This window comes from Macrotis lagotis, chromosome 1 (genome assembly GCF_037893015.1).
Source record: "Macrotis lagotis isolate mMagLag1 chromosome 1, bilby.v1.9.chrom.fasta, whole genome shotgun sequence".
In the NCBI taxonomy this organism is placed as follows: Eukaryota; Metazoa; Chordata; class Mammalia; order Peramelemorphia; family Peramelidae; genus Macrotis; species Macrotis lagotis.
This window is the reverse complement of record NC_133658.1, coordinates 417,969,579-417,993,186: the sequence shown is the minus strand read 5'-3', so window position 1 is coordinate 417,993,186 and position 23,608 is coordinate 417,969,579. Positions and strand designations below refer to the sequence as shown.

Here is a 23,608-nt window from a genome sequence, read left to right as displayed (position 1 = left end):
ATATTTATGAATTGATTAAATGACTATTGTGTATAGAATACTGTATTAGATTTGAGAATTGATACAAAGTTCAAATAAGATGTTCCCTTACTTCATGGGTCCTATAGATTAATAAGGTGATAATACACAGAGAGATAAATATAACATATATTAGTGTATAGTAAGTATATTTAAACAGTTGCAAAATAAATGACTTTTTGAAGATCTATAAAGGAAGGAAAGAAAGGGAAGGTAAAAGTTTAGGGTAGATCAGCAATTTTAGCTGAGCTTTCAGAATGGAATGGAAGTCAACAGATGAAGGGGAAAGAAGGCATTTATTGCTTAGAAAATAATATGAGCAAATGCATGAAGGTGGGAAAGGATATGGTTTGTGTGTGAGACAATCATCCACTTTGAATGGAGTGAAGAATACCTGGAGGGAAGTGAAGTGACATCAAACTTGAAAGACTAAGATGGTACCTCAAGGGATTAAGGTGATAACTCTACAGTCTGTGGAGTATAGACTGGAATGAAAGTTAAAGAAATTTAGAATCATTATCTGCATCTAAATTTGTCCTGATGATTGACTGGGGAAAAGATTCATATTAGGATGAATTTTTGTCCCCCCCACTACCCCAGCACACTCAAGTGTCAAACTGAGGTAAGATCCTAGAAGAAATAATATGATAAGGTGGAAAGTATACTAATTTGAGAATGAGATAATTTGGTTTGAATCTCTTTTATTTATTATATATGTAGCAGGGGTTAAATCATTGTCTGGGCTTTATTCATCTCATCTGAAGTTGTGTTGGATTGGGTGATGTCTAAGGTTCCTTTCAGTTCCTAACCTTATGATACTATAACATCTATAAACAGGAAGGTACCCAATATTCAAGGTTCATCACCACCCAAAACCAGTTTGAGAGCTGCTTAATGCCTGGTCATATTTCAAGAAGGAAATGAGGGAAAATGAATTTCATGGAATGGGGAAACAGATGACAAAGTAATCACATAGCCGGAGATACTCCATTACAACTCACAAGGCATCCTGTCATTATTATTATTATTATTTAAAGATTTTATTTATTTTGAGTGTTACAGTTTTCTCCCAATCTAATTTCCCCTTCCCCCACAGAAGGCAATTTGTCAGTCTTTACATTTTTTCCATGGTATACATAATCCAAATTGAATGTGATGAGAAAGAAATTGTATCCTTAAGGAAGAAACATAAAGTATAAGAGATAGCAAGATCAGACAATAATATATCAGGTTTTTTTCCTAAATTGAAGGTAATAGTCCTTAGTCTTTGTTCAAACTCCACAGTTCTTTCTCTGGATACAGATGGTATTCTCTATAGCAGACAGCCCCAAATTGCCCCTGATTGTTGCACTGATGGAATGAGCAAGTCCATCAAGGTTGATCACCCCCATGTTGTTGCTAGTGTATACAATGTTTTTTTGGTTCTGCTCATCTCACTCAACATTAGTTCATGCAAATACCTCCAGGCTTCCCTGAATTCCCATCCCTCCTGGTTTCTAATAGAACAAGTGTTCCATGACATACGTACACCACAGTTTGCTAAGCCATTCCCCAATTGAAGGACATTTACTTGATTTCCAATTCTTTGCCACCACAAACACAGTGCTGCTATGAATATTTTTGTACAAGTGATGTTTTTACCCCTTTTCATCATCTGTTCAGGATATAAACCCAGTAGTGGTATTGCCGGATCAAAGGGTATGCACATTTTTGTTGCCCTTTGGGCATAGTTCCAAATTTCTCTCCAGAATGGTTGGATGAGTTCACAGCTCCACCAACAATTATAATAGTGTCCCAGATTTCCCACAATGTTTCCAACAATGATCATTGTCCTTTCTGGTCATATTGACCAGTCTAAGAGGTGTGAGGTGGTACCTTAGAGATGCTTTAATTTGCATTTCTCTAATAAGTAATGATTTAGAGCAATTTTTCATATGACTATGGATTGCTTTGATCTCATCTGTAAATTGCTTTTGAATATCCTTTGACCATTTGTTAATTGGGGAATGGCTTTTTTTTAAAATTTGACTCTCTTCTCTGTATATTTTAGAAATAAGTCCTTCGTCAGAAATACTAGTTGTAAAGATTGTTTCTGAATTTATTACATTTCTTTTGATCTTGGTTATAGTACATCCTGTCATTATTACAGATCTTCCTCTAAGAAAAACTGTTTCTCTCTTAGGACTCATTAGAAATCCTTTCATTTAAGTCCTTTAGTTAAGGGATTTCCTCTGACTTGTTTGGAAATAAATTATCTTGATATTTCATGGAATCCAAGAGGGAACAATAACATACTTTATGCATAGATATAGCCAATGTTTGTAGGGTGAGAATTTTCTTAGTAACTAAAGTTGGAGGAAAATCTGTGACAGATATAACCTGTTTTTTTATTTGCCTCAACATAACTCTCCTGGGAAACAATGGCATGTATGATAATGTTGACAGTCTATATTATGTAGAAACAAAAGTCCAGATCTGAAGGACTGAACAATCACTCCTGGGATCTCTTTCTCAAAAAAGAAACACTCTTGAAAGCTTAGTAAAGATCTGAACTCTGGGATGTAGGACCTAACTCATTGTATGATCATAGGAAAATAATCTTCCCTTTTTGGGTTTCAGTTGCCTTCCATGTGAAATTGGAAGATTGAACTCTGATAGGTTTTGTCAAACTATGAAGAAAACCTTCCTAATATGCAGAGTTTTTCCAAAGTGATTTTTTTGGAACAATCCTATGAGGCAGATAATACAAATACATTATCTTCATGTTTTTAGAGATAAGTTCAGTGAGTTCCTGGGGAGTGAAATTATTTGACTGCGGACAAATATGCAATAAATGTGAGAGTTGGAATTTGAATCTAAGTTGCTTGGCTATAGTTCTGTTTCTCTGCAATTCAACTTCATAAACTTAATTTAAGTCCCTACTCCAGAAAGGACAATGATCAATGTTGTAAGGGATGTGGAAAATCTGGGATGCTAATACATTCTTGGTGGAGCTGTGAACTCATTCAACCTTTCTGGAGAGCAACTTGGAATTATGCCCAATGGGCCACAAAAATGTGCATATCCTTTGGTCTGGCAATACCTTTACTAGTAATCCCAGAAGAGATTATGAAAAAGGGTAAAAACATCACTTGTACAAAAATATTCATAGCAGCCCTGTTTGTGGTGGCAAAGTATTAGAAATTGAGTGAATGTCCATCAATTGGGGAATGGTTTAATAAACTATGGTATATGTATATGATGGAACACTATTGTTCTATTAGAAACCAGGAGGGATGGGAATTCAGGGAAGCCTGGAAAGATTTGCATGAACTGAAGCTGAGTGAGATGAGCAGAACCAGAAAAACATTGTACACCCTAATAGCAACATGGGGGTGATGATCAACCTTAATAGACTTGCTCATTACATCAGTGCAATAATCAGGCACAATTTTGGGATATCTGCAATGGAGAATTCCATCTGTATTCAGAGAAAGAATTGTGGAGTTTGAATAAAGACCAAAGACTATTTTAATTTTAAAAAACCCATTATCTTATATAATTTTGCTATCCCTTATACTTTATTTTTCTTCCTTAAGGATATGATTTCTCTCTCATCACATTCAACTTAGATCAATGTATTCCATGGAAACAATGTAAAGACTAACAGACTGCCTTCTGTGGGAGCTAGGAAAAGGGAAGTGAGAGTAGGGGAAAAAAATTGAAAAATTAAAAATAAAAAATTTAAGTTTCTACTACATACAAGCTAGGAGCTGGGGCTATAGAGATAAAAATGATAATCTCTTCCCTTTAGGAAACTTTAATCAATTAGGGAAGTATATTATATTTTTCTATAACTTTATTTACTCAATTTGAGGAAGGTAAAATGATATGATTTCCAATGTCTTTTTCAAACTCTAAGATTCTATAGTTCAACCAATCTCTCTATTAGTCAACATTAATTAATTTCTGACTAGGTAGCACACACTATGCTAAGTTCTTTGTTACAAAAAAATACAAAGAGAGGCCCTGCCTTCAAGAAATCTATTTATTTTTGGATGAGGTAATATATAAATAAGTAGGAACATATAAGATACATAGAGTAGAAATAAGGTAACCTTAGAGGAGAAGGCAAGAGAGACTAGGGGAAGAGGTGGGTGCTGCAGGAAAGAACCCTGGAAGTTCTTTTTTAGCAGGTTGTATTTGAACTGAATAATGAAAGAATCTAGGAATGTAAAGAGAGGGGATACAATGCAAAAGCAAGGAGATTAGGAATGGAATATCCCATGTAAGGAACAGCAAGTAAGTCAGACTATAAAGTTTGAGAAGATAGAAGGGTAGGACACATCCAGGTTGTAAAGAACCTTAAATTCCATACAGAGGATTTTATATTTGACCCTAGAAATAATAGGTAGCTTACTGGAGGGAGGAGGGAGAGAAATCACTTTGGCACTTGAATTGAAGATGGGTTGGAATGGGGAATGACGAGACAGAGACAAATTAGAAGACTTGTGATAGAATGGAAAAGAAGTGAGGAGGTTCTGAACAAAGATAGATAGTAACTCTCTCTGTCTCTCTCTCTGTCTCTCTCTCTGTGTGTGTGTCTGTGTGTGTGTGTGTGTGTGTGTGTGTGTGTGTGTGTGTGTGTGTGTGTGTGTGTGGAGAAGGAGTTATTGTAGAGCTAGAAACTATAAAAATTTGACAACACTTTGATCTATGTGGGGTGAGACAGGCAATGAGAAAGATGTTCCAAGCCTGGAGATTGTGAGGATGCTAGTGACCTTGACACTAATAGGGAAGCCTAGATGAGTAGAGGATTTGGGGAAAAAATAATGAGTTTTATTTTGATCATATTGAGTTTGAGATGACTATAGGTCATCCAATTCAAGGCACTCAAAGGCAGCTGGTGGTAAGGGACTGGTGATAATAGATATGGAATATATATATATATATGTATATATACATATATATATATGTTCATGCAAGACTAGTGTTATGGGTATGGAATCTATGTCCTATACCCATAATACTAGTCCAAATATATGTATATGTATAATATATTTGTATACATACATGTAGTCATCTACATGCACATGCACTCAGGAGATCTTCAAAGGAGATAGAATAGAGATAAAAGAAAATTTGACTGAAGACAGAAACATAGGGGACAGATATACTTGGAGAGACCCGATTCTGTTGAATAATGAGAATGGAAGCCAGACTTTGGCTGTGGGTTTGGACAAGAGAAAATTAAATCACCTAGTGATGGCAGCATTTTCTGAGATGTTTAACTGAGAGAAGGAAGAATATAGAAAATAGCTAGCTGGGTTCTTGGCATCAAGTCAAGTTTTTCTTTTTTTGTTCATTTTTTAAGGGGGGAAGAATTGTGGTCTTTGAAAGCTACAGAGAAGGAGATGTAGGGAGAGACTAAAGATTAGAGGGAGCATAGAAATGGGTGGGTGGGAAGGACGATCTGCTTAAAAATGGAAGAAAATGGGTTCAAGGATTTATATAGAAGCATTGCCTTTGGTCAGAAGGGTTACTTCTTCATCTAAGACAAGACTGAAAGAGAAGATGGTGGGGAGAAATACTTGAACATTATGAAATGAGGAGAGCAAAAAAGGCAGCTCAATTTTTTCCAAGTATAAAAGGAAATCCTCTGCTGGGAAGGTGCATGAAGGAGGTGCCAAGGAGAGAAAATGTTTGGATAAACTACTGAGCTGAGTGTGATAGAGAATCAATCAGAGAATAGAAGCATTAGACTGGCTAATATGACCAGAAAGGACAATGATCATTGTTGGAAGGGTTGTAGGAAATCTGGGACACTATTACATTGTTGGTGGAGCTGTGAACTCATCCAACCTTTCTGAAGAGAAATTTGGAACTATGCCCAAAGGGTAACAAAAATGTTCATACCCTTTGATCTAGCAATACTACTACTGGGTCCATACCCTGAAGAGATGATGAAAAAGAGTAAAAACATAACTTGTACAAAAATACTCATAGCAGCCCTGTGTTTGTGGTGGCAGAGGATTGGAAATCAAGTAAATGTCCTTCAGTTGGGGAATGGCTTAGCAAACTGGTATATGTATGTCATGGAACACTATTATTCTATTAGAAACCAGGAGGGATGGGAATTCAGGTAAGCCTGGAAGGATTTGCATGAACTGATGCTGAGTGAGATGAGCAGAACCAGAAAAACACTGTATACCTTAACAGCAACATGGGGGCAATGATCAACCTTGATGGACTCACTCATTCCATCAGTGCAACCATCAGGGACAATTTGTGGCTGTCTGCAATGGAGAATACCATCTGTATCCAGAGAAAGAACTGTGGGGTTTGAACCAAGACCAAGGACTATTACCTTTAATTTATTTAATTTATTTATTTTTTTAATTTTTTAATTTTTAAAGATTTTATTTGAGTTTTACAATTTTTCTCCCAATCTTACTTCCCTCCCCCCTGCCACAGAAAGCAATCTGTCAGTCCTTATTTTGTTTCTGTGCTGTATATTGATCCAAATTGAGTGTGATGAGAGAGAAATCACATCCTTAAGGAAGAAACAAAAAGTATTACCTTTAATTTAGAAAAAAAATCTGATATAGTATTGTCTGATCTTGCTATATCTTATACTTTATGTTTCTTCCTTAAGGATATGATTTTTGATTTTGATTTTGATCAATGTATACCTTTGAAACAATGTAAAGACTGACAGATTGCCTTCTGTGGGGGGTGGGGCGAGGGATGTAAGAGTAGGAGGAAAATTGTAAAACTCAAAATAAATAAAATCTTTAAAAAAAAATAAAAGAAAGCATTTAGAGATATGTTCCCCCTAAGTACTATTTTGGCTGCATTCCATAAATTTTGGTATGCCATCTTGTTGTCATTCTTTTTAAATAAAATTATTGATTGTCTCTGGAATTTCTCCTTTGATCCACTTAGTTTTTAGGATTATATTATTACTTTTCAATTTAATTTATGCTTCTGTAGCCCTTTATTGAATATAATTTTTATTTCATTATGGTCTGAAAAGGATACCTTTAATATTTTTGCTTGGTTATGAGATTTTAATGTACCAATTCATTATCAGAATTTTTGGTGTAGGTGTCATGTACATCAGAGAAAAAGGGCTTTTATTTCTATCCCCATTCAATTTTCTCCATAGGTTTATTGTATCTAACTTTTCTAAACTCACTTCCTTAACTTTTCTTATATATTTTATTGTTAGATTTATCTAGTTATGAGAGGGAAAATTTGAGCTTCTCTACTAGTATAGCTTTATTTTCTATTTCCTTCTGCAACATATTTAATTTTTCCCTTAATAATTTGGATTCTATGCCATTTGGTGAACATATGTTTGGTATTGACATTATTTCATTGTCTATGGTACTTTTTGTGCAAAATGTAGTTTCCTTTTAATTGGGTCTATTTTTGTTTTTGCTTTGTCTAAGATCATGATTTCCATCTTTGCTTTTTTTTTTTGCCTCAGCTGAAATATAATAGATTCCACTCCAACTTCTCATTTTTACTTTATATGTGTGATGTTTATCTTCTCTCTCTCTTTGTGTATCTCTTTCCACTCTCTCTCCTTAAAAAAAGTCTGCTTTGCTTTTGACTACAGATTCCCTTTATACATTCTGTCTCTATCATCCTCCCTGGGGGTAAGATATATTTCCATACCCATTTGAGTATGAACGTTATTCTCTCTGAACCAATTTTGATCAGAGTAAGATTCAAGTGTTCCCTGCCATTCTCCCATGACCCTCCCCTCTATAAAAACTCTTCCTTTCACACTTATTTTATGTGAGATATTTCCCCCCTCTCCCCATTCTACCTTTTCCTCTTTTCTTTTTCTCCAGGTACATTTCTCATTCCTATCCCTTATTTTTTTTTAATCATCTCATTATATTCTCATCCTTTTATAATCTCCTTCTTCTAACTGGCCCAATAATGACAAAATATTTAGGAATTATCATCTTCCTATTTTTGAAAGCAAATAGTTTTACTTATTGAATCCTTCATGATTTCTCTTTATGGTTTACCTTTTTATAATTCTCTTCTTTTCAACATTTCAGAGTCAAAGTTTCCATTTACCACTAGTCTTTTCATCAAGAATGCTAAAAGTCCTCTATGTCAATAATGTTCATTTCCCCCTGCCTCCCACCCCTGGAAGGATTATACTCAGTTTTGCTTGATAAGTTATTCTTAGTTGTTCTTTACTCTCTGGAGTATCATATTCCAAGCCTTCTGATACTTTCATGTGGAAGCCATTAAATTTTGTGTGATCTTAATTGTGATTCCAAAATATTTAAACTGTTTCTTTTTGACTGCTTGTTAATATTTTCTCCTTGACCTGGAAGCTCTGGAATTTGACTGGAAGACTGAAATTTGAATAATATTCTGGTAGTTGTTTTTTTTTTTTAGATTTTTCAAGGCAATGGGGTTAAGTGGCTTGCCCAAGGCCACACGGCTAGGTAATTATTAAGTGTCTGAGGTCGAATTTGAACCCAGGTACTCCTGACTCCAAGGCTGGTACTCTATTCAATGTGCCACCTAGCTGCCCCCTCTGGTAGTTTTTATTTGGGAATCTATTTCAGGAGGTGATTGGTAGATTCTTTCAATTTCTATTTTCCTCCCTGGTTTTAGGATATCAAGACTGTTTTCCTTGATAATTCCTTGAAATATGATTTCTAGCTTCTTTTATTTAAATCATGGTTTTCAAGTAAGTCTTAAATGATCTGTTTTCTGTTTTCTAAGTCAGTTGCTTTTCCAATGAGATAGTTCTATTTTTTCATTACTTTGACTTTGTTTTATTGTTTCTTGATATCTCATGAAATTGTTAGCTTTCACTTGTCTACTTCTAATGTTTAAAGAATTACTTTCTTCAGTGAACTTTTCTATTTCTTTTTCTATTTCACCAATTCTACTTTTTAAGGACTTCTTTTCCTCAGTGAATTTTTGTAAACTCTTTTCCATTTGATAATTTATGCTTTTTTAATGACTTCTTCTAAATTAACCATTTGGTTAATTCTGCTTTTAAAGTGTTATTTTATTTAATAATTTTGTGCCTCATTTATCAAGTTATGGTTTTCTTGAATTATTCTCATTTAGTTTTTAAAATTTTTCCCTCTATTTTTTTATTTAAAATTTTTTTGGGTTTTCTTCCAAGGATTCTTACTGGACTTATGTCCAATTCACACTGTTTTTTTGAGTCTTTGCATATAGCTGCTTTGACATCATTGTTATCTTCAGAGTTTGTGTCTTGATACTCCTTACCATCATAGCAACTTTTGATGATCAGGTTCTTTTTTCTTTTTTGCTCATTTTTCCAGCTTATTTCTTGAATTTTAACTTTATGTTAAAGGGGGGTTCTGCTTGTGGGGTGGAGGGGGTACCATCCTTAACTTTAGGTTTTTCAAGCTGCTATTTTTTATGGTTATATATTGTTTTTAGGTCAAACAAGTAAACTCATTCTAAACATGTTTCCATTTTAGTCATGTTGTGAAAGAAGAATCAGAAGAAAAGGGAAAAACAAAAAAAGAAAAGATAGAAACAAAAGAATGAGAATAGTATCATCTGCTATTTTCAAAAATTGGGGATCTGTAAGGTTTCATTTCTGCCAAGGTGATATGATCTAAGAAGAGGTGTGGTTTCTGCCCTGGTGTGTGGTCTGGTCTTTATCCTGGAAGACACTTTGTTCCCCTGTGGTCACAAGGGCTCACACTTTTCTTGGCTTTGTATCTGTGACCTGTTGCCTTGTTCTTGTCTTTCTACCTTGGAACTGAAACCAGGGCCCCTGCTTTCCTGTGGTCACAAACACTAGCTTTTTTCTTCACCCTGAAGATGCTATCTGAAATTGTCTATGGGCAAGAACCTAAGATTAACAAAGGAGTCCTTGTCCGTCCGTCCGTCCTTCCTTCCTTCCTTCCTTCCTTCCTTCCTTCCTTTTTGTTTTTTTCAAGGCAATGGGGTTAAGTGATTTGTTCAAGATCACATAGCTAGGTCATTAATTAAGTGTCTGAGGTCTGATTTGAACTCAGGTCCTCCTGACTCCAGGGCCAGTGCTCTATCCACTGCACCACCTAGCTACCTCTCCTTATCATTTCTTTATGACAAATTGATTCTCTTAACCATCTGTGAGTTAGTAAGGGCTATGTGGATAAGTGCAATGAGAATTGTACTTAGTAGATAATAAGATCATGTCATTGTTAATGTTGAATCACTTCCATCATTTCTGACTCTTCATGACTCATTTGGGGTTTTCTTGGCAAAACCATCGCAGTAGTTTTCCATTTTCTTCTTCCATTCTTTATACAGAGGCGAATTCCCAAAGCTGTGGCTGCCAGTATTGCAATTGCCTAAAAGGCTTATGCTGGTTTGGCCATAAGGCTCCAGGCTTTGCAGTTTTGCCTCTAGCGAAACTGTTGCTCTATTAGGACTCCTTGAGACTAGTGAAAGACAGAAGAGGTTAAATTCCTCTACATTTTGCTCCTATGCCCAAAGTCAACAGACATTTCTTTCACAGTTACTCTATTTCCTTAACTCTTCTGGGTGGTGTAGGAGATAGAGTCTTGGATTTGGAGTCAGGAGGATGGGGAGTTTGAATCCAGACGGAAACACTTGACAGGAACTACCTTGGACAAGTCATTTCACCCTGATTGCCTCACATCTCCAGTTGTCCTGATCCAAATCTGCCCCCTGGATATGGCTCTGGAGGAGAAAGTGAGGCTGGTGATTCAAATCCAATCCATGTACTTGTCATGACATCAGGGATTCATCAAGTATTTTTAATATCAAATGTCATAAGTGAATGTGATTTCTGTCTGTTAGTAATAACAAGGGATAATCGCAGTGGAATGGGTCAGTGAATAGAATGTGCTGTTGATATTCTAGTACTGATCTCTCACTGCAAAGCACCTGGAAGGGCCACTCTCTAGAATAGCTAGCATTGTACTCTGGCTTAGACTTCAGACTGTGAAAGAACTTTGTTAACAACTCTTATAAATGCCTAAAGAGGGGGTGGCTAAGTGGTTCAGTGGTTAGAGAACCAGACTTGGCGTCAGGAAAACTTGAGTTTAAATCTGACTTCAGATACTTACTACCTGTGTGATGCTGGACAAGTCACTTTTTCCCTTTTGTCTTAGTTTTCTAATCTGTAAAATGATCTGAAGAAAGAAATGGCAAATTACTTTAATACCTTTGCCAAGAAAGCTCTAAATGGAATCATGAAGAGGCATCTGCAACTGAAATGAGTAAACAACAACAATGACAACATCAACAACAACCCAAATCCTACCTAAATAACAGAGGAGTTGAACCACATGACCTAAGAACTCTTACTCCAAGCTACTAATTATGTAGACCTGGATGTTATAAAGCAGTAGAGACTTCAGATATATTTCATTGCCATGCTATTGTGCTTCCTTAGGCTATGCCAAGGCTTCCCGAGTCCTAATAATAATGATGTTTGTCCTTCATTTTTGAAGAAGACCATGAAATCAGGGAGGTGATGCCAGGACAAGTCCATGGATTGGATTTAAGTGAGGGGGGCGAGGACAGTGCTAAGTCACCAGCCTCACTTTCTTATTCTTGAGCCACCTGGGTCCAGTGGCCAGATATGAATCAGGACAACTGGAAATGACCCTGGATTCGAGGAAATCAGAGTTGAGTGACTTGCCCAAGCTAGCAAAAGTGGTAGGTGTCTGAGATCAGTTTCAAACTCCTGTCCTGAATCCAAGGCCAGTGTTATCCATTGTATCACCTAGATGCTCTGTCAGTTAGTTAAGAGAATAAAGAGAAGAGAGGCATAAAAGCCTAGAGAGGAGAAAATATCCAGGAAGTGTCTTCATCTGTAAAATGAGCTGGAGAAGGAAATGGCAAACTATTTCAAATTTTTGCCAGGAAAACCTCAAATGGTGTCACAGAGTCAGACATGATTGAAAACAAAAGAACAACAACATTACCTCATTTCCCACTATGTAGATTTCTCATTGCTAGATATTGGGAGAAGTACAAAGATAATAAAGAAGCAGTATTATAGAATACGATGGGTGCCATGTCACCAAATTTCTCTTATATAGGCCCCAGTCTGTGTGTGAGTGTGTATACATCTCTATATGGACATATATTCTATTATATAGAAGCATATAGATTAAAAGCTCTTCTGACAGCTTGGTTTCTAAAAAACAAGACAATCATCAATTGGTACTCTCTGGTAAGGTTAGCAGGATGCAGGATAAGTGGAAAATTAAATGAAAGGAAGAGAAACTCTCCCTTTACCACTACCCCTCCACCTTTACAATGTGATTTTATTTATTTTTTCTACATCTTTCCATGGGTCACTCAAATGAAATTCATGTCCTTATCATGACATCACCTTCCCTGACGTTATAGTCTTCTTTGAGAATGAAAGACAAACATCACCAAATTCTTCTTCATTCTTGATGTTTTAAAGGAAAATATTTAAAAATAAAACCTTTCCTTGATTTTTATGTCTATCTCACTCCAAGGTTCTCTGGCTCCATTTCTATTATGTCATCATATTGCTGCTGAACCTCTTCCCTATCCCTGACTTTAGTATGACAAAGGCCATAGTCTTGGATGAGGTTTCTTTGAAAAAGAAATAGGCATGTGTATACACACATGCATGCACATGTACATTTTTATATATGTGAGCATTTGTGCAAGTATTTATATGATTATATATGAAAATGTATATATATGTATATGTGTGTGTGTGTGTGTGCGTGTGTGTGTATGTGTGAAGATAATCAAAGTCTATTGCTATAGTCGAAAAATTCACCAAGATCTCAGCCTCTTAGATTGATGAATCTTTGATGATCTTTGTAAAGCAAACCCTAAAGACTTTCTGTGGAAAAAAAGGGAGATATTATTTTCAATCATATAAGGATTTAAAAGTTTCATTTTTTGTTCTCTTTTTTGTTTTTTTTGTCTTCCCCACCATTACAGTGTATAATCTATATATGCACATAAATATAAATATACATACATATCTACATACAGACATATACATACACTAATTAAAAGTGAAACCATAGTTTGCACTCAGGTTTTTAAAAGCCAGATTGGAGGGATCAAGGAGAAAGAGGCAGATACTGGAACCTATATTTGGACCAGTATGGAATCTTTGAGGCTTCATTACTACACAATTACTGAGTCAGATGATTTTGTGTTAGAAGCACCACTTAAGATATTGTTAATTATGAGATTAGTATGATGAATATATTTACAAATTTGTTCTTGAATTTTCCCCTTCATTTAAAAAAATGAAACACTGTAAGTGGCATTCACTTGTATTTTAATTTAATCAGGATCTTGTCCAGGACTTACTTTTTAAGTATTGGGAGTTAATTTTATCATATAAACAGTAGAAGTGAGTCTTAGGGACTTAGGACTTAAAAAGTCTTAAGGACTTAGGACTCAGATTTTTACAAAAGTACTTAGAGATCAATTTATATATATTTTGGTGAATAAAGTTAGTTTATAATTATACTGGACTATTAAAATGATAGAACATACACATATAAACTAGATAGCACAGTGGATAGAGTGCTGAGTCTGGAATCAGTAAGAAGTTCAAATCTGGCCTCAGTTGTGTGATTCTGGGCAAGTCACTTAACTTTTGCCTTCATTTCTCATCTGTAAAATGAGCTGGAGGAGGAAATGACAAACTACTCTTGAGAATTCTATTAAGAAAATTCTCTTCTCTCTCTCTCTCTCTCTCTCTCTCTCTCTCTCTCGATCTATCTAACTCTTCTTAAGGTTTTCAAAGAGCTTTACAATATTATCTCACTTTATTCTTATAACAATCATGGGGAGTGCTATTTTTATCCTGATTTTACAGATGAGATAACTGAGACGATAGCAGTAAAATGATTTGCCTATGGTCTCATAGCTAGTAAGTGTCTGAGGTTTGATTTGAAGCTTTACCTAATCTGTAGCTCTATGTAGCCTTGACCATTACAGGTTTTCAGTTTCTTAGGGGTAAAGGCACACCTCTTTATTTTTTTTTTTTGCAATGCAATGGGGTTAAGTGACTTGCCCAAGGCCACACAGCTAGGTAACTATTTTATATGCAACTGAAACTACCAGGCCCTTTCTTGCTGTCTTTTTTTTTTTTAAATCCTCTTGTCTTTTTTTTTTAAGGTTTTTTTGCAAGGCAATGGGGTTAAGTAACTTGCCCAAGGCCACACAGCTTGGTAACTATTAAGTATCTGAGGTCATATTTGAATTCAGGTCCTCCTGACTCCAGGTCTGGTGCTCTAACCACTGAGCCAAAAAGCACATTTTCTGCATTGTGTGAGGATGCCCATCATATGATATTTAAAAAAACCCTTCAGTATAGTATATAAAAACTCTGTGTATGTGGTCAGAAGGTCTTTTCAAGAAAAAAAATTCCACCTCCACCAAATATTCATTTTGTGGGCTACTCTAAGAGTTTAGAGCTAGAAGATCTGGGTTTGGATCTTAGCTATATTATTTCTCAAAGAGTCATATCCCTTCTTTGAATTTCTTCATCTGTAAAATGGAGAGATTTTAGAAATAGGTAGGCTTGGATAAGGAGATAATCAATCAGACTGCTTCTTACTCTAAATCTTTAATGCCTCTTTGAGTTTCAGTTTCTTCATTGACAAAAGCGATAATAATATCTGCCTTCCTTGTCCATAAGGTATTGTGGTAAAGAAGTTTGTAGTGAGTAAATACTGGTAAGTTATGATGGATAATAAAAGTTAACTAACCAAACAACAGGGAAGGGAAATTGTGGTCAGCAAACAAAAGAAGCATGTTCTTCCTTGCTCTGGTAAAAGGTAGTTATAACTGGTATTTGAATGGAAGACTTGTGTTTAAGAAAGTTTCCATTCCTGCACATTAAAATAATTCAACTGGAAAGTAGTGTTTAACACATGTATTTGAAAACTTCAACCTTTGGGAAGGTTTATGGAAAGTTTTCGGAATGTCTAAGGTGGAGACCTAAGAAAATTCATGAATAGGAATTAAAGATTAATTAGCAACATGCTAGCTTCACATCCTGTGTCCTGAGTAATTATGGCAGAGAAACAAAGTGTTCAGGCTTAGATGTATGCTTTGGTTTGCATTGTTGTACCCAGTATGTTTTTCCCGCTATGATACTTTTGTGTTTTGAAGAATGACTGATTACCCAGTTCCCAGATCTTAGGAACTTATATAATATGTTGTTTTTCATATGTGCTCAAACTACAGCTCTTTTGGGGCTTTCCTTATTAGGAAGGGTGCTGCTGTAGAGGAAGGTGACCAGATGAGGAAGAGATGAGAAACCAGTCCAGGATGGTAAAGTGCACAGAGAACTGGGTCTGGCTATAATTAGTTCAAATGTGACCTTAGACACTTACTAGCTTTGTGACCCTGGGCAAGTCACTTAACTTCTGTTTACTTTTCTGTAAAATAAGGAAAATAGTAGCACCCATCTCCAGGGCTGTTGTGAAGCTCAACTCAATACTTGTGAAACATTTAGTAGGCTCTATGTAAATGTTAGTTATTATTATTATTAGATCTTATATTGCTTCTTCCTATTTTATTTTTATCCCAAAACACTTATGTTCAAAAATCTAGGGGAATTTTCACTCTCAACACTATCAATCAGTTACCAAGTCTTAATGATTCCATCTTAGCATTATCTCTCTTTATCCCACTGCCAGCAGCCTAATAATAGACCTCTCTGCCAACTGTCTGAACCATTTCAATTCTGAACAAGTTCTCCTTTCAGTCTAACCATCATATCTCTATCAGAATAATCTTTTGTATTGTCAATATGATTATATCACTCATCTGCTTAGAAATCTTTAGTGGCTCCCTAATGCCTAAGAAATAAAGAACAAACTCTTTTGCCTGACAGTCAGGAATTTCTATGATTTATTTTTGCCCTAGTTGATGAGCCTTATTTTATCTTACAACAGTAGCTCTCAAAGCATGCACAGGAAAACATGATAGCATGGTCTCGGGTCTTCTCTACATTCTTAAAAAAGTATTAAGAACTTCTCAAAGGGTTGAGAATGTCTCTATGTTGTTAAAAAATATTGAGAACCTCTCAAGGAATTTTATATTTTCCATATTAGAAACTAAAATGTCCTAGTATTATTACAAAAATATTTTTGACTTCACAGACCCCCCCCCACACACACACAATAGTCTCAGATATGTCTGGGGTCCCTGGGTTACAAAATGAGAATTGTTGTTTTATGTTATTCTGCTCAACAAACTTGACCCTTGAGTCAATACATTCTCCTTGTCTGGGAGATCACTCCATGCTCTCCCATCTCCATGTTTTTGCTTATGCCTTTTTGATGCTTAGATTGACCTCTTTGCTTGTTTGAATTTTTATTTTTCCTTGCAAAGTTAACTAAGACTATGGCTTCCTCCATAAAATCATCCCTAATTGGTAATACTTTCACCATTTCCAACTGATGAATTCCTTCTAGAACCTCCATTTTGGGGAAAGGCCCCATTCTAGTCTTCTCTCATTCTCAGATCTATATCACATGCCTATCAGGAATTAGAAAAACCTGAGTTCAGATTCAGAGTTATATCCTGGGCAAATCATTTAACCTCTGGTAAATTAAACTATAAATTGGGGCTAATAATAGCAGTTATCTGATGGAACTGATGAAAGGATCAATTAGTTACCTATATTTATATAATTCATCTTTCAGATTATAAACTCCAACTAGGTCAGATAACATGTCTTATTGTGTCTTTCTCTAATACCTAGCTTACTGCTTTGTACACAGTAGGTATTTAATAAATTTTTGCCAAATTAAAAAAAAACTGTAGATTCTGAGTATGGAATGTCTTTGTGGAGGAGTGAGATGTTATTATTGCTTTCAAATAGTTGATAGGTTGTTGGGAGTTTATTCTGTTTGACTCCAAAAGGCTGAATTAGAACCAATAGATGGAAATTGCAAGGAGGCAGAGGTTGACTCAAATAAGGAAAAACTTGCTGTCAAGCATCGAGTATTGAAAAGAGCGGAGACTCTGGGCTAAACACTGTGTTGCTTTGGGCAATCCAACTAACTTCTCTTAACCTTAGTTTTCTTATCTGTAAAATGAGAATAATAATATCTATTCTACCTACCTCACAGGGTTAATGGAAAGTTCAAATGAAATAATAAATATTAAAAAAACTTCTCTTTTAAAAATTTTATTTTCTAATTGTAAATTCTTTTCCTCCCTCTACCTTTCCCTTGCCTATTGAAAAGTTAATAAATGTTATCAATTATAGATACAAAGTGATGTAAAACATGATGTGTTATTAGCCATGTTCCCCCCAAAAGAAGAGAATCTGTATTCTAGATCCATCAGTTCTGAATATGATGGTGCACAGTATTTTTCCATCATAAGTCCTTTGGAATTGAGGCAGAATTTTTTGTATTGTATATATTATTAGTATTGTATTGATTAGTGTTATTAAGAATTTCAAAGCTGATCATCTTAACAAAATTACTGTTACTGTTCTTCTGGTTCAGCTCACTTAACTTTGCATCAGCTCAATATAAGTCTTTCCAGGTTTTTCTGAAAGTATCTTCATCAGATAATTCAACACAATAGTATTCCATTGCATTCATACAATGTATCTTGTTTAGTCATTCTCCAGTTAATGGGTATCATTTCAGTTTCCAATTCTTTGCTACCACTATAAATATTTTTGTACATTTAGGTTCTTTTCTTTTTAATTTTATCTCCTTGGGGTATAGACCCAATAGTAGTATTGCTGATGAAGGGGTATGCACAGGTACAGTGGATAGAGCATTGGTATTGGAGTCACAAGAACCTGAGTTCAAATTCGACCTCACTTACTGGCCGTGTGAACCTAAGCAACTCACTTAACTTTGCCTTCAAAAAAAAAGATATGCACAGTTTTATAACCTGTTGGTCATAGTTCTAAAGGTTAGAATAGTCATTAGTATACCTATTTTTCCATATCCCATCATTTGTCAGTTTCAAAATTATCCCTCTATCTCTCATGAACTGTTCTACCTTTAGTTTGGTTATCAAATTATACATTCCCCTATATAGATATCTGAGGTAATTTCTTCCATGCTCCCTTAATCTGCTTATGATATCACTCTTTATGTCTAAGTAATATACCCATTCTGAGTTAATCTTTGCATATGGTGTGAGATGTTGGTCTATGCTCAGTTTCTACCAGACTACTTTCCAGCTTTCGCTGCTGGATTTTGGGTTTATTAAATATTAGATTACTATGCTCATTTGCTTTAGTATATTATATTCCTAAGCTATTTCATTCATTGACCTCTCTATTTGTTAAAGGGATTTCTAAAGAATATTTTAAAATGTAAGCTATTCTGATAACTGTCAAAAAATGGAAATTGCTTCCTCATTAGGTATTTAATGACAGTGGACTTGGTCAAAGGAGAGGTTGGATTTTCATGATTCAGATACTCCTGAAGTCTCTTTCAAATCTAGGATTTGTGAAAATATCATCTTAGAAAGAACTAATCCTCTTCTGACACTCCTTTTTAGTTATCCAATTCTTCAATCAGTATTATTACAAAAAGTAATTGTAATGTATAAGTGAATTGAAATGAATGATTCCTGACTATTGCAGGTAGAATAGCCAAACAGTGATATAGTCCAAGTCAGTCAGACAAAGAAAAACCTCTTTATTTGAATATGAATGTGATAATTCATATCTATTGTTTATTAATCAGTTTAATAATTCAGTAAGTGACTGGAAGAACATGCTGGATTTTGCAGCCAGTCCAAACAATAAGTTCTAAGCAATTAGCTTTACCTAGTATTTATGGAAGGCAGTCAAGAAACATTGATTTATCTATCAACTATGCCAAATATGGAAATGAATTTGGTGGGATGAATAGTATATAGATACTACTTTAAATTTTTGCCCATTCTCCACGAGATTAGAGGAAGTATAGGGGAGAATGTACCCCTAGGTGTTGAGAACAGGAGAAAGACATGTAGTCAGGGCACAAGGACACAAGTTGTGCCCCTCTAAATTCATGTCCTCAATTTCTTTCTTTCCTCTCAGAATTCTCACAGAACCTCTCCCTGAGCACAGTGTCTTAGCTGTGTGGGTAGCTCAATTGAGCTCTTAGAGTATGTTCCTCTCTGAAGCTCAATTCTAGATTGCCAGGATGAGTTCTTTTTTGAGTTCATAGACACGCCTCTCTCTCTCTTTTTTTAAGGTTTTTGCAAGGCAAACGGGGTTAAGTGGCTTGCCCAAGGCCACACAGCTAGATAATTATTAAGTGTCTGAGACCGGATTTGAACCCAGGTACTCTTGACTCCAAGGCCGGTGCTTCATTCACTAAGCCACCTAGCCACCCAGCACATCTCTTCTTGAAGTGACTTGGACACTGCTTCTCAGTGTCCATGCTGTGGAGAGTGTGTGTCTGTTCCTTAATAGATATGGTACCTCCTCTAAACATTCTGGAGAGCAATTTGGAACTATGCCCAAAGGGCAATAAAACTGTGCATATCCTTTGATCCAGTGATTACTAGGTCTGAATCCCAAAGAGATCATAAAAGAGGGAAAAGGAGGCATATGTACAAAAATATGCACAGCAGCTCTTTTTGTGGTGGCAAAAAATTGGAAATCAAAAGGAATGTCCAACAATTGAGGAGTGACTGAACAAGTTACAGCAAATGACTGTAATCTAATATTATTGTTCTATAAGAAATGATAAGTAGGATAGTTTCAGAAAAACCTAGAAAAACTTATATGAACTGGTGGTTGTTTCCTTTTGTTCTGATTCTTCTTTCACAGCATGACTAATATAGAAATTTGTGTAACATGACTGTGCGTGTATAACCTGTATCAGATTACTTGGTATCTTAAAGTGAGGGGAAGAAAAGGTAGGAGGGAGAAAACTTTACAAAACTGAATGTTGAAAATTTTCTTTATATGTAATTAGAAAAATGAATAAAAACATTTTAAAATGATTCTACTGCTTGAGAAGTTCTGTCATAAATCGCCAAGGATGATAATAAATGTTGGACAGAAACGTTTTATTCCTCCTCTTCTGGTATAGTGTTCCTTCAAAGACTGCCTTAGTTTGAACAGATGATATGGTGAACTCAGCCTTTTAAGGTCATTCAGGGATATGACCATTTTACTGGGCAATGGAGTTGCTTTTTTTTTTAATTCTATTAGAGAAAGAGGACTTCATCTGTTATTAGATTCTGAAGGGGGAAATCATTAGGTCAAAGACCAACTTTCTATCTTACATTAAGATTAATATAACATCAGAATCAGAATTTTTAAAATTACAGTTTCTTAAAATAAAAAAAAATCTTAGAATAAAAAGGCCACTAATTGATGCATGAATCCTTCTGCATTCAGTCATTACTTGAACATTTCCATTGGAGGAGAGAGATGATAATCTTATGAGGCACTCATTTTGTCTAAATATAGAGTCACACAGAATCCCATGATCTTTGAGCTAGAAAATTCCTTCGAAGTTACCCAGTCCAAACCATATCAGTAAAGGAATTTTCTATTTTATGTAACAATGTGTCATTCTACTTATACTCAAAGAGTTCTAGTGATGGGAAATTCAGTTCTTGAGGTACCTCTTTCTTCTGAGGTGACAACTCTTAAATGTTAAGAAAATTTTTCCTTACATGGAACCAGAAACTTCTCTATATTATTCCTAATTCTATCCTTTAAAGCCAAGAACATATCTAATCCTTCTTCCATGACAATCCATAAAATACTTGAAGATATGTTGTTTCCCCTAATTCTTTTCTTTCAAGACTAAATGTTACTCTCATCCAATCCTTATTTGAACTAGTTCATCTACTTTGGATGTTCTCAAAGTTATTGTTAAACATCCTAAAATATGACACCTAACATAGTTTATTGTGCTCTGAGCAGGGCAGAATATAGTACAACTTTCACAACCATTGTTCTGGATACAATTCCTCAATAAATACAGCTTAAGATCATATCTGATTTGTGGGTCACCTTAGCACATTGACTTATATTGAGCTTAGACTCACTGAAACCCCTTGATCTTTTTCACAATGATTGTTATTCAACCTTACCTTTCCATTTAATACTTGTACAGTTTTTTATCCTGAATGGAATATTTTAAGTTTATATTTGTACTAGTTGAGTTTTATTGAATTAATTTTACTTCACATTTCTTCTATAAAGAAAAAATTTAATAATTGTAAGGAAGTTCTTCATTTTATTGAACCAAAGCCTGCCTCTCTAACTTCTTGTGGTTCTAACTTGGCTATCTGGGATCACATAGCTGAAGTCTAATCTCTAATATATGGAATCTTCACATTTTTGAAGAAAGCATTATATCTTCCTTGTTATCTAATCCTCTCCCTTTCTTTCATCCTCTATCTTCTTCTCAGGATAAAATGAAATGGTAAAAGAAGATTGCTATATTAATATGAAAATATCTTTGTGATTTTCTTTCCCTAACTTTCTGATGACTTTTGTTCCTCTTTTGCTGGCTCCTTTCCCCTTTTTCCTTTAAATATTAATGCAATATGCCTTGTAATGTCCAGAGGCATTTCCATGAAAACCTGGAATATGGGAAGTAACTCTTAGTAGGTTAGGGAGAGTTTTCAGAGTTTCCTGCATTCTAAGACTCTTTGACTTGACCTAGAATTTAATGCCAGGGTAATCTTGAAGGTGAATAGATTTGTGGGAAGGAGGTGGCCACAGTTAGGTCACTATGGGTGCCTAAAGAGGAGCCATATTGGAAATGGGGGGGTTAAGAGAAAATTGCCTCTGGTACTATTTGCTGAGATTTGGGCCTGTTGAGTCATGGGAACTCTAATGTAAATCAATACAAGCATATGATAGAATAATTGCAAGCAAGATAGACATGCTAGGTTGAAAGGTCTTTAAAGGATATCATCCTGGCTACCAATTGCATTCCAGTAGTTCCCTTAGGAAGAAACAGATTCTCCTGTTGACAAATACACCTTAATATTATTGTTTTTGTTCTGCCCTACAGAGGCAAAAGAAATCCCTGGAGTCAGGCAAAATGAATTTTAATTTCCCTAATTCATTTATTTTTATGGCCTATATTATCTAAAATGAGTATATAAATTCTAGAGTCATTCTGATTTTGGTTGGCTATTGTGTACAACATCTGTAAATAGAGAGAAAGGATTTCCCTTCTGGTTAAGCTAGCTTTGTGACTTTTGCCTCCCAGCTAAGAAGATTTACAAAAAGTTGTAGAGAGGAATTCACAAATTAAAGAGGCAGTGAGCTAGTTTGAGATGAATGAGAAAACAATGAATATTAAGAAGTCTAATGAGAACAGCCAGTTCTCTCAGTTGGCCTGTGATTTGTCCCTTCTGGGTTGGTATAATTTCTGGGATTAATTTTGTTTGCATTAGTTGAATTGAAATAAATTGAGGGATATTGACTGAGTTTGTTCTTCTATTGGGAATAATATAATTAACATTTCTCTAGTAGTGTGTAGTTCAAAAAAACTCTTTGCACATAATAGCACTTGAGGAAAGTAGTGCAAGTTCCAGGGAAGTAATAATAATAATAAATAATAATTGTGATAATTACAAGGATGATAATAGCTATCATTTAATATAAGGTTTGCAAAGTTTAAGGTTTACAAAGTATTTTATAAGTGCAATTTCACTTGATCCTCGATCCTGGGAGGGAGTTGTCACCCCTATTTTATAGAAGAAGAAAGTGAGATAGTCAGAGGTTAAGTGGTTTTCTCAGGGTCAGAAGTTAATAATTAACTAAATCTGAATTTGAACTCAAATCTTCCTAACTCCAGGCCTGATGCTTTATTCAATGTAAATCTAGCTGTGGAGGTATAATCAAAGAATCATTAATTTGGAGTTGAAAGGGAACTCAAGGGGCAGCCAGGTGGTGTAGTGGATAAAGCACCGGCCTTGGAGTCAGGAGTACCTGGGTTCAAATCCGGTCTCAAACACTTAATAATTACCTAGTTGTGTGGCCTTGGGCAAGCCACTTAACCCCATTTGCCTTGCAAAAAAAAAAACACCTAAAAAAAATGAAAGGGAACTCAAGGAAGTTCTAGTTAAATCCCTCCCCTACTCTTTTTTTTAAACAAATGAATAGAGTCTTAGGGTGCTCAAGGGACTCAACCAGTCACAGACCCCTGAAAACTAGTAAAACCAATCCAGATCTTCCTCTTCCAAATCCAAAGTGCCCTTTCAAAGTACAGATTCACAGATACTCAGGGTTCAATTGAATCTCAGAAGTAATATCTGGAAAAGGTTCCCTCTGTACTATCTTGAAATAATGATACCATTTCTGCATGAAATGCTCCACAGGGCCATTTATTTTTTAGGTTTTTGCAAGGCAAATGGGATTAAGTGGCTTGCCCAAGGCCACACAGCTAGGTAATTATTGTTTGAGACCGGATTTGAACCCAGGTACTCCTGACTCCAGGGCCAATGCTTCATCCACTTCGCCACCTAGCCGCCCCCACAGGGCCATTTTCACTCACATCAGTTTACCTTTCTATTACTTCCATTCAATGGCTCCTTGTTTGGCCCTTGGAGGCCCAACAGAGCAAGCCTCCATTGTCTTCTGGGTGATAGTTCTTCAAAT

At 35.5% G+C, this 23,608-nt stretch overlaps 1 protein-coding gene across 1 annotated transcript in view; it reads right to left on the bottom strand.

Annotated features, from left to right (window-relative positions):
* BDKRB2 (bradykinin receptor B2) overlaps positions 1-23,608 on the bottom strand; it is a 47,921-nt gene that overhangs the window by 4,366 nt on the left and 19,947 nt on the right. The window lies entirely within an intron of this gene.